The 13,029-nt window shown below is 33.8% G+C and overlaps 1 long non-coding RNA gene across 1 annotated transcript in view; it reads left to right on the top strand.

The window, feature by feature from the left end:
• LOC129532906 (uncharacterized) overlaps positions 1–13,029 on the top strand; it is a 38,918-nt gene that overhangs the window by 20,591 nt on the left and 5,298 nt on the right. The window contains exons 2-4 of the long non-coding RNA XR_008678834.2: positions 6,709–6,791; positions 9,030–9,240; positions 10,998–11,165. This is a non-coding gene — a long non-coding RNA (uncharacterized lncRNA). The remainder of the gene's footprint in view (positions 1–6,708; positions 6,792–9,029; positions 9,241–10,997; positions 11,166–13,029) is intronic.

Raw genomic sequence — 13,029 nt, 5'->3', positions numbered from 1 at the left:
CAATGAAAGAGTTTAAACAAAATATTTAAGTGTATTATATACAGTCAAATAAAATCCTGTGGAGGAATTGGGATTTAATTTTGATCTAAAGACAAAAACAAACATGTGCAACTCGTGTATTTCTTTTAAATCGGTGGTGCTGTGTGTTGAGTGTCATTGATAGTTAGATCCCATTGGATGTGATTAAAGGACTGACATAATATGTCCACTTTTAAATACGAGTATTTAAAAGAAGCAAAATTTCAATGTCTTAGCTACTTTAAACTGTTACAATTTAATCATCAACCTGGAAACTTTTTGAGAACACTCGTTTTATTCTGAATTCTTATGGTAGTATATAAGGAAAATGCATGCTTTTAAAAATCACTGCTTTAGATTAACATCATTAAAACATCAATCTATATTAGAACTTACTAATGATAAGATCAAATCAGGCGGGGCTTGGTGGCTCATGCCTGTAATCCCAGCACTTTGGGAGGCTGAGGCAGGCAGATCACGAGGTCAGGAGATCGAGACCATCCTGGCTAACATGGTGAAACCCCATCTCTACTAAAAATACAAAAAAATTAGCCGGGCGTGGTGGCAGGTGCCTGTAGTCCCAGCTACAGGAGGTTGAGGCAGGAGAATGGCGTGAACCCAGGAGGCAGAGCTTGCAGTGAGCCGAGATGGTGCCACTGCACTCCAGCCTGGACGACAGAGCGGGACTCCGTCTCAAAAAAAAAAAAAAATCATATTTTAACCATTACGTAAGTGTACTTGTATATTGTAATGGAGAGAAAGAGAGAGAAAGATAGCGTGTATGAATACGAGATAATGACAGAAGATTTAAAACCAATGGTTATTTTACTGGAATAGGTTTAATTACTGGTATTCTTGAATGCAATCAACAGTAATTCTGTGTTGTGTTTTCTAGATTAGAAGAATTGCTGCTACCTAATGCATCGTGTGTTTGAGAATAGACTTCTTTGTCAAAGTAAATTTTTTAAAGTATAATTGCTTTATTATAATTACTATTACTGCTGCTATTACTATGATGAATTATGTTTAGGGCACAGGAAATTTAATTTTTCATGGGTCATTATACAGCACTGTCCATTGGTCACATTTGTAAGGCCATATGTGATTTTAACATCCTTTCTGGACTTAAAATTATTACATTATCTAGAAAGAATAATATTATATATTTAAAAATTCTGCTTTCATTGATGCTTCTAAATAGTTTCAGATACCAAATTGCTGTTTTCATAACATCTCTGCTTTAAATTGAAAGAAAAGACTTCTCAACTTAAGTTATCTTTGCTTCTAATTGGTAAGAAACAAAGTTTTTCAATAAACAAAAATTACACAGATGAATACACATATTGCATTTTAGAATGAAGACATAATGTAACAGCATTATTCACTTAGGGAACATAGAAAAAATAAGTGATTAAAATAATCCTGTTATCCAAATGTCATGATCTACACTGATTTACTCTATGAAAGGATAGAAAATCAGAAAATTTAAAAATCAATTCAAAAGTTAATACATTAATAAAAGTAAGATCATTTTATTATACTTTGCCCCAATGATGTTCAAAATGTTTTTTATAATAATGATGACTTTTTTGGTTATGTTATAATAGAAATACTAAAATAAGAGAAATAGTGTCTATATTGTATATTTTATGTTTTCTTTGTACCCCTTATTTTGTATATGCTGTTCTTTTTAATATTTATAATCTTTTGACTATATTTTCTTTGTGCTACTTATGTCTAATGTGTGTGCATATCTCTGACTGTATTTTCCTCTCTTTTTTGTTTGTTTGTTCCTGGTCACACAAATGGACTATGGTTGCCAGGCATTTTTAGTGATGTGTGGCCTCACCACTTAAATCCAGTTTATTGAATCTGAAGTGATTTGCTCCTCTTTCTGGACTGCACAATAAACACCCTCCAACGTCCCCAGCCATGCTCTTCCCATCATTTGGCTGAAAGGGGAGGAATTCAAGGCCTTAGAGTGGGGAAGCTACAATTTGGAAGAATCCTGGAAGCACAGATTACCCTGTGAAGCAGCATCCCCGTGAGGGTCTCTTTCTTCTGTGATATAAGCAAGAAATAAATGAATTGTGCAAATCCAGTGAGATTTAGTCATCTCTGTGTTAAATCAGTTAGCTACTCTGGCTCATACATCATCTTCTGGCTGCTTTTGACTCATAGCTTGGTTAAGATGAGGTTATCTAAGGTGTTCATCATTTCAAACCGTCCTTCTTACTATTGCCAAGATAATTTTTATGTCAAACAGCCATTTAATGGCAGCTTATTTCTAAATTATTCCTATCTTTCACAGTCTTAATATAGTTCACATTATGACCCTAACTCCATTGATATTTTATTTTTATTTTTATTATTTATTTATTATTTATCTATCTATTTTTGAGACAGTCTCACTCTATCATCCAGGCTAGAGTGCAATGGTGTGATCTCGGCTCACTGCATCCTCAGCCTCCTGAGTTTAAGCGATTCTCCTGCCTCAGCCTCCTAAGTAGCTGGGATTACAGGCACCTACCATCATGCCTGGTTAATTTTTGTATTTTTATAGAGACAGGGTTTCACCATGTTTCCCAGGCTGGTCTCGAACTCCTGGGCCCAAGTGCTCTGCCTGCCTCAGCCTCCTAAAGTACTGGGATTAGAGGCATGACATACCTCACCCAGCCACCCTTGATATTTTAATAAGTTTGTTTTATTTATTTTATTTTTCATGTTTATCTCATCATTGAGCCACTGCTTCTCTCTCTCTCTCTCTCTCTCTCTCTCTCTCTCTTTCGGCCTCCCCCCTGCCCCCCCCCCCATCCCCCATACACACACAAATCTCAACATTCCTTCCAGATCATAGTAAAGTTCACATTCTCTCTAAGCCTTTACTGGCTATCTCCATCCTCTTTACATTTCCGGCCCTCTACATGAAGCCCCCATCTCATCTCCTACCATGCTGTCCCCTTCACATTGTCCTTCATGCTCTGTTTCCAACACACCAAGTTGTTTCCCTTAGGATGCCAGCACTTATTTACCCATTTTCTTAAAACGCTCTTAACCTAAAACCCCTTATAGTTTGCACCCTCATGTCATTCAAATTTCTTAATGCCATTTCTTGGAATTTCAATTGCCCTATTTTAAATAGTACTCCCACAGGCTGTTATGCTGCATCTCTTTATCGTGCTTTGCTTTTTTCTAGTGCTTACAACTATCTGATATTGGATATGTCTGTTTATTTAATTTTCTGTTCCCTTCCGTAGAATGTAAATTTGCTCAGAGAAGGGGATTGGTCTGTTCTGCACTATGTGTTCACTGTCCAAAGCAGTTTCTGCCCTATAATTGGGGCTCAGTAAAAATCTACTTAATAAACAGATGAATCAATAAGTGTACCCTTCTGAAAAACTATGTTAATGATGATGAAAACCAAAATCAAGAGTTTCAGATATTTTTCCTATTTGTTACCTCATTTGAGTCTGTTTCTCTCTCTCCCTCCTTCCCTATTTCTCCTTCACATATTACATTCTTTAAACATGTAGATAGTGAGGCTTAAAATTACCCTACCCTGTTAGAACATTGCAGTGGCAAAGGAAGAATCCATACATTTTTACTCCTGAGTATGATACCACGACAATATGCACACAACACCAGTTTGTAGATTCAGTCTTAAATATAATACCTAGTCATTACCTCTTTAGTGTTTCACCAATATTTTAATATTTGGTATTGTTATAACTAGATTATAAACATTTTAAAAGAAAAGATCATATATTAGCATTATAGTAAGAGGTTGCATTTGCTCAAATAGTTCCATTGATTTACCTACCTATTGATTTATTTGTTCAGAAAATAAATTCTAGTTTAATGTAGTATCATTTAAAGTCTTACTTTAAATGTAACATGGCTTCCTGCTTATATAGAATATATGTTCTACAAATAAAGTACTATTTTCTAGGCTTTTAAAAATAATAAACACATAATGAAATAATAGTAATGCTTTATGCTTGGTGGACAGCAATAACAACCATAAATCTCTTTTTTTGGCAATTCTCCTTAGTCTGAAGTGAATACTGTTTTGATAAATTAAGTGAATAAATAAATGACTAAAATGAATTTTATCATGTCATTTCTTTCAAGTGACACACCATGTGCCACAAAATGCTGCTACCTTTCACACACTGGGTATCCTTTATATTTGGACATATGTTTTACTCATGCAAAATGTTCTCAAATAGTTGTAAAGCAGAAAGAAGAATAATTTAACATCATGGTAATAATTTATGCTGCATTTTTCTAAAACAAAGAAAAAGCAATCTTTTCTCCACTGCCATATAAGCTATGTATAGGATTTGCATCAAAATATAATGTTTGCACTGATACACAATTGTGAGCCCTCTTAGGGACTGGCCTGTTTGAGGTTTCTTGCATACTTTTACATTTTGCCTTTGGATTGCAGACGAAGCTGAAAAATGTGTGTGTAGATCTTGTTGTTTCTGACTCTTTCTTTGGGATGGCTTCTTTAACTGGATTTTGCCTAGTGTATTACTTACTATATTTTATCCATTCAAGATATTTTCCAATCAGCTCCTTTAAAAGGAAAAAAGTGACGATTTATATATTTTCTTAATCTTTGATTTTAATTATTAACTTCACGAGGTATTTTCAACTTAATCAGAAACCATTCCTAAATCACTTTTCTAAGGAAGTGCACTCTTTTGGTAGCATCCTCTGCCATTGCCTTTTTTATTTCTCTTCACAGCTTTGAAGTCACCTATTTAAGTGTTTTATGCATTTACTTACTCTCTGCCTTCCTCCTGTGTCATAAGCTTCATGAAACCAGGTACTTTTATCACAGCTTTTGAAATTATTATGTCCCTATATCCTGGCACATAGTGTGATTAATCAATATTTATTGAATGAGTGAATGGATGGATGGCTGAATTCATATTTTAATTCTAATTCATTATATCCCAGGAGAAGTTTTTGGCACAGAACATTAACTAGACTAAATTTACCCACTTTCAAATACATTTATCACACTTTTTTGCTATATATTAATAGATTTTAAACACAAAATAAAAACTGTGTTCATATATTAGAAAAAGTGAGTTCAAAAGTAGAGTACTTTTAATCCGACAACTGTTCTCCAATTATTTAATTGTCCAATCTTACTATTTAAATATAAATGAAATAACTAATTCAGTTTTTATATTCCTTCAAGTCAAAAGTCATAGTTTATTCCTGCCCTGTCACGTACCTTTCTGGCAAATATGCTTTGCGTTCTCATTTAGAAACACTGGCAACTTATTTTAAAGTAGTCTATTTGTTCCTTGCTAGTTAAATGTGCGAGACACAGAAATAGAACATTTTGTGATGGAACAGATGCTGTGGCAATGGTGAGTTTATATGAGGATGCTGATGACAGATGCCACCTTACAGCATTAGCCAATTAAAAAAAAATTATGGGTATTACTATTTACAATTACTCAAAATGAGCTGGGCTGTGGGCAACCCCGAATGCACAGTCTCACTCTCATGTTCTGTAAGTGATCATATATTATGGGTGGAATAAATATTTCAAGTTAATTTAAAGGGGTATAAAGACAAATTTATTTTAAGGCAGGTAGCGTGAATCACTTCTGTTAGGTTTCCTCTTAGGGAAGCACTTTATTCTTTATGACAAGAAGAGAGAAACTAAAGACAAATAAAACTTACTTGGAACAGAATTCATCGACAATGGTTAAGTAACTGAAATTTGAGACAAGCAGAAATACTTCAGAAGAGAAAATAAAAGTTATAATATTGATAAGCAAATTTACTGTATTTTATTATTGTAGAATTATGTTCTATCCTATATTACTAAAAATAAATGTGTAATTTTCTTAAATATTTTTATTTAGTTGTAATAAAAGGTTATTTATTATGAGAGGACTTTGATTTATATATGTGAAATAATCAAATTGAACATCAATCAATACATTATTCTCTATAATCACTATGTTGTACAATAGTTAATAATAATGGATTTTATACATGAAAATTCCTAAAAATGAAAAGCAGATCTTAAGTGTTCTCATCACAAATAAGGGAGAAGTATGTGAAGTAATGAATATATTGATTAACTTGATTTAATCATTTCACAATGTCTACGTACATCCAAATATGTTATTATACACTGTAAATATTTTTAAATTTTATTTGTTGGTTATTCCTTGTTAAACCTCAGAGGAAAAATCAGTAAGTATGTGAAGGTCATTTTACAGTCTGTCAGTGTTCAGTTTGACCAGGTTTTCTATCTCTAGCACTGATTATTTCACAATAGAGGTAACTGAAATGAACAAAGTATATTTGCCTTATTCTATGCCAAGTTTGAGTGGGCCTAAACACAGACTCAGAGATGAGAACTTGGGTACAAGTAATATATGGAAGTGGTGATCTAGAAGGTACAATTATGAAAGTAGGGAAAGTGAAGCAGAAAAGTTTGTGTTAATGAAATTACTGCAGTAGGCTATTGTTGCTTAACCCTCTGTGGCCCCTTTGGGAAACTAAGTAGAAAAGTCTTCAGAACTACCCCTCCGAAGGAATGGAGGTCTTGCTCTTATTCATTGACCACTTCATTTTCCATGGTTTCAGCGTTGCCTGAGGGAAGGACATTAACTCTCTAAAACCTGTAATTTGTCCTTTTTTGAATTCAAGCAAGTCTCAAGGTGACAATAGTCCTCAGGCAGACAAGAGGGAATAAGAGTTTGAGATGAATGGCTACAGCTGAGAATATGCTGGTAAGTGTCAAATGAAATTGCTCATGAATTCATTTGGGGATGGGGCATCAACATCCTCTGCTTCAGTGACTTGTGTTTTTGTGGTTTGCATCAAAGTGACTCCAGGAGTGTGTTTGTTTACGTATGTGTGTGGTATATATTCTGCATGCTTGTGTGTATACTTTAATTTTGCCTTGATATACATTTCTTGAAAACATGTAATTCATTGCTAGTAAAGTTTTGAGAAATTAATGAGTTCAACACAAATGGTGGTATATGAGAATAGCTATTGATGTGTTAATTTTGTGACTATTAACATTTTCTTCTTATTGTAGAAGTACAATATTGTAGGAAAACTTCAAAATAGAGTTATTGGAAATATCATAACTGAACATAAATGTAGTTTTCCTCATAACTGTTTTTGTTCTGGTGCCTCCTAAATCTTTCTGTACTACTCTGGAGAATTTTCTCTCCGTTAGGATGAATATGATTAAGTTCATATTAAGTTAATTTCCTTATAGTTTAGCATTAAAAACTAGATTTTAATCTACCAATATAAAATTTACAATTTCTTTTTAGGGTCTTTTATTTACTGTGAGGCAGTTCCTTTCCTTCCTTCCTTCCTTCCTTCCTCTCCTCCTATTCCTCCTCCTCCTTCTTCTCATTATTCTTGTCAAAGATCAGGGGAAAAAGAGAGAAAAAAATAACTTGCTACATTGATTTGGAACAAAAAAAAGAATGAGTATAGCTTCAGCTGTGTCCAAATCTGCTTTCTGCCATCTCTAGAATACTTGCAGTCTAAGCTCATATAAATGCCACTGAGTGAAAGGAAAAGGTCAGGGGAAACTGGTGGCTGCTGCTTTGTTCAACTTCTAGTCATACTAATCTGTGTTCAGCCTATCCCTTGAGGCATCAAGCTCTTCCTTGAAATTCTCTGCTTCAGTTTCATTCATTTTCAGTAAAAGAATATTTTCTGAAACTCTTAAGATATATTGAAGGTCAGAGGCAGAGCTAAACAGGTGATGCCACTGGGTCTTTTGCAATAATAAACACAAATTTACTATTGGCATTGGGATTTTCTCATATATTTTTTCTTTCTTTTTAATATCATTAGTATAAAGAAAAAGTAACGATATTCTTTCTATGCTCCTCAAAAGCAATAGGATAATCACCTTTTCTAAACAATAAAAATCTTCCAATCAAATAATCAATGTTTATAGAATTTTTGAAAATCACCAGTGGTTCCCAAAAACACATTAGAGGTATGAGTAGCTGTTACAGATGTAGTGTGTATGTCCCGATGATCCCTTTTCTATCATTACCGGTCCCCACGTCTTGCTATATTATATTTAGAGCAAGTCTTGTGCCCAAAGTTTATATGCAAGGAATTGGAAGAAATCTTAGTATACTGCCAGCCAAATAATTGGGACTAGAAATTAAATTTTGAAGAGCTAGACATTCTACCTACAATGAGCAGCCGTGAAAGAACTAAGTCTGAGCTATCATCCTGAGTGTCAAAGTTATAGAATTAAAGTACAAATACAAATTCCCCAGGAAGTAGCAGGTCTAAAAAGGCTAAAATTACAAAATAATCAGAATATGCCAGTATTAAGTTAAAGTGGTACCTGGGCCATTGCCAAGAAAGGATTTATAGGATGTATCACTTACTTTTTTCAGTTACCTAACATGCCGACTTATCACCTTAGTTTAAGGCAGCAGGAGAAACAGAGGTGGCAAATTTGAGAGATTCAAATAATTCATGAAAGAATGTGGGAATTTTAGGAATTTGATATCATTTTGAAATCCAATGAATAAATTGACGCAACAATTTTACTCATAGTCGTGGAGTTTCTATCTCAGGGAAGCTAAGCTTTTTTACTTTTTGTAGCCTACATTTGCCTTCCTGAACATATCTCTTAAAGATATTGACCTGAAAGGAAGACTGAGCAGAGTTTGTGACTTTCTGGTATTCACAGTTCCAGAGCCCAGTGTTCTTCCTTAGATGATGAGATTCAGTCAAATATTTTTCTGCAGTACAGTGTTGCTCTCACAGAAGAACACAATCTCTGCTCATAGCTTTTACTGTAAAATTGTTTTTAAGCTCTAAGAGTGAGTGTCCAAGAGCTGCAAAGTGTCTACATCGATAAAGATCATATTTGGATTAAAATTTGAAGCTGTAACTTAAGGTTGTTATAGTTTCTATAGTGTAAAACATAGCAAATAAAATGTCTTTTCTTTTTTTTTTTTTTTTTGAGACAGAGTTTCGCTCTTGTTGCCCAGGCTGGAGTGCAATGACGCGATCTCGGCTCACAGCAACCTCCGCCTCCTGGGTTCAAGCAATTCTCCTGCCTCAGCCTCCCGAGTAGCTGGGATTACAGGCATGCGCCAACAAGCCTGGCTAATTTTGTATTTTTAGTAGAGACGGGGTTTCTCCATGTTGATCGGGCTGGTCTTGAACTCCGGACTTCAGGTAATCCACCTCCCTCAGCCTCCCAAAGTGCTGGAATTACAGGCGTGAGCCACCGCGCCTGGCAAATGTATTAATAAATACTAAACCTATGGACTAATAGAAATGGTTTAATAATCCATAAATGACACAAAAATAACAAACAACATTTTAAATAAATTTAAATATGGAGATCGATTTTAATGAGAAAAAATAGACTTATTGGAGAAATCAAATGTGTCAAGTTTGAAACTGTAAATATATACCAATAAAATAGAAATTTAGCACATCCACTACGTATCATTGTAATGGTTAATTTTATGTGTCAGTAGGCTACAGTGCACATATGTCTGGTCAAACACCAGTCTTAAAGTTCCTACGAAGGCATTTTTAATGGAATTAATTAGCATTTCAATAGGAAGACTTTGAATAAACAAATCACTCTCCATAATGTGGATGGGCCTTATCTAATCTGTTGAAGGCCTAAGAAGAAAAGACTGAGGTGCCCCAAGGAAAAATGGAATTCTGTCTCCATACTGCCTTCAGACGTGAGCCGCAGCATCGACTCTTCTCTGGATCTGTAGCCTGACAGCCTGGCCTGTAGATTTCGTACTTACCAGTAATCACAGCTGTGTGAGCCAAATCTTTAAAATAAATTCTCTCTTTATTTTGCTGTCTCATATATATATATATGGGATATATATATATATATATATCCGATATATATATAATATATATATATATGGGATATATATATATAATATATATATGGGATATATATATATAATATATATATGGGATATATATATGTATAATATATATATATCTCATTAATTCTGTTTCTCTGGAGAATCCTGACTAATAGGATCACCATTATGTGTCATGACAGTAAAATAATTGTAGCTAGAACTTCAGAGAGGCACTGTGGCATAGGGAAAGAGTCAATAGACCAGAGTATAAATTCTGCTTCTATTTTACTACTTGTATGTCTTTCAGCATTTAATTAGCCTTCAGAGTATTGATTACTTTATCCATAAAATGAAATGGGAGGTAAGGAATTGGGAATAAGTGCTCCGAGTCATGTTTCAAGGACTGACTGGTAAAAAATTACATGAGAGTTCCTAGGATAGTGATTTTACATAGTAAGTGCTTAGATGCCATCTCTTTCCTTTATGATAGGGAGAAATCACAAACAAATTATCTTGTTAAAATCATTGATTGTAGTGTATCTCAGGAGATCAAAACTTTTTAGAATTCTAAAGGTGTTCTTAAATTATTAGCAACAGTCAGTAATTTCAGTGGTAAGTAGTAGAAATTCAGTTAAGCAGTAAACTATTATATCATTTTGATTGTGGCAAATTGAATAAATAAACACCAATGACTTGATAGTGAAGGTGAAGATAAAAAATTGAAAGGAATCTCTTTCAATTATCTTTTCAATGATAAAGTTTGAAAATTCCCATTTTTTAACACTCCATGTTATAACCTATTCAAACATATAATCAGTGAATTATAAAATCATTACATGAAATATTTTAGAGAACAAGATATGAACAGGGTGTTCATGTATCTATCCACACATTAATTATTCATTGTAAATTTTAAAAAATGCACATTAAAAAAGTGGCCAAACTCAGGAATACTCACAGAATTATATCCTTACATCATGGTTTTTCCAATGCGGTGCAATATAAAATACTAAAGATTACCTATAAAATATTAATTCACAAAATGTTTAGTCTGCATCTATTCCAGCCTCAAGCCCTAACGTTCACTTACAGGAAATAAGAAGATAAAAGAACAAGGCCAACATCACAATGAGGAAACAATCACACATATTCAGAATGTTGGACATTCTCCAAGATAACCAGGGTGGAATAATCAATGTCTTTTGAAAAAATGAGCAGACTATTTCACATCAGAAAAAGACTATGAAAGAATAAAGGAATGTAAGTAGCTTACCACATAGATAAAATTTTATATTATTAATAGAATTATTCAATAATGTGGAGAAGAAAACTAATGTGCTTTTTCAGAAATGTCACTCTTACAGCAATTTGGAAAAGTCATATATTTGTTTGGCAGTAGTGCTGTGTCTGAGAGAAGTGCAGGGCCTAAATTAAGTCTACATTAGGAGCCATTACGTTGTGGGATCTTAGATTTGGTGACTGATTAAATGTGATTTCTGAAGGAGTGTGTGAAACATCCTTGAATCTGCCTTAAATTATACTATCATATAGACATGAAATACAGTGAGTGGCATGATCATAGCAGGGGAAGTAGGGGAACAAAAACAGAGACACTGTGGCCATGTTAACCAAAGGTGGTAACTTCAACAGAGCAGTTTCTACACACCTTCCATTACACCTTATACATATGCTTACTGATAATACCGATTATGCTTCATTGCAGAATTCTTAGTAGACTTGAATTAAGTAGATTTTTAACTACAATTTATAGGCTGACCCAGTTTCCTTTGCTCATACTCAGTTTTGGAGACTTATCTACACTATTGAAATGCAGCCATTGGAACATGTTCCAGGTTTTACTAGACTATACAAATATTGGCACAGACATTCCAATGAGACCACATTCATCCACATATGTTATTGTGGACAGCATGTTATTTAACCATTTTACTAATGATTATTGAATGGGTAGAAAGAGTCAAGTATACCAGAGACATAGTATTTATTCTCATTAAGAAATTTATATTCTATAGTACTTGACCAAAAGCCGTGGGACAACTGCACACACACACACACACACACACGTACTAAATTCTAAGGTGCTACTGATTGTAACACATATGGTTACTTTATATAATACAGTGAAATTAAGAATTATCAAATTATGCATAATTTAAAAATGCATCTCTAAGTCCAGTAATACCATACATCCATTTAAATACATCCATTTAAAAATGCATCTCTAAGTCCAGTAATACCATATTGGGGGATTTAATGTGTCCTGATATCCACAAAATGCTTTGTTTCAATATAGTGCATATCACTGTTTTAACACAGTGGGTTGACCACATTAATTGAAATAAGGGGATTAGTAAGTCTTAACAGAAAGAAAATTGGCTAGTTCTACTCAAAGGATTGGAAGTTATCAGACCATGATCAAAAGAGGTTGCTTTTGTTTATTTGTTTGTTTTTTCATTTTGTCATCTTAGCTATTACTTCACAGAGATACCAGAACAAACAGGAGAAAGTACAATATTTATATCTGTATTTGATAGAATTTAGATTTGAGGATAGAGAGAGATGCAGAAATGTACATGTGGGTTTATGCAGACATTGAAGAGTCAAAATTCCTTCCAGTATTTGTATCGATTACATTCTGTAGGTTATGGATGGATCCTCACATAGGTTGAGTGGGCTAGACAAGATAATATTGCTTGAGCACTGGCCTGACAAGTGAGAAAGTGGAGAAGAAAACAAAGAAAAGCCTCAACAAACACATGGAAGCATGAAAGAAATGGCCTCTTTGGACAGTTATCTATTTTAGTATTGTGGACTATATATTATAATGGTGGATGATTCTGAAAATGACGCTAGGCAGTTAGGCAGAGTCATATCATGTAGGAATGTATGTCATCCTAAGGAATTGAACTTTATACTTTTAATTAATGTGTGGTTATTGCTTTTATTTTTATAAATAATAGCTTTTGTGATGATAAAAATAATACATTATCAATAAAAATAAGATTATCAATATAATATTTTCACCTATATAAGAGTATAAGGAAAAAGTTAAAAGTTATCCCAAATATACAACTCAGCTACACCAATGTTACCAATTTGAGAA

This window comes from Gorilla gorilla, chromosome 3 (assembly GCF_029281585.2).
Source record: "Gorilla gorilla gorilla isolate KB3781 chromosome 3, NHGRI_mGorGor1-v2.1_pri, whole genome shotgun sequence".
In the NCBI taxonomy this organism is placed as follows: Eukaryota; Metazoa; Chordata; class Mammalia; order Primates; family Hominidae; genus Gorilla; species Gorilla gorilla.
This window is presented reverse-complemented; position numbering and strand designations above follow the sequence as displayed.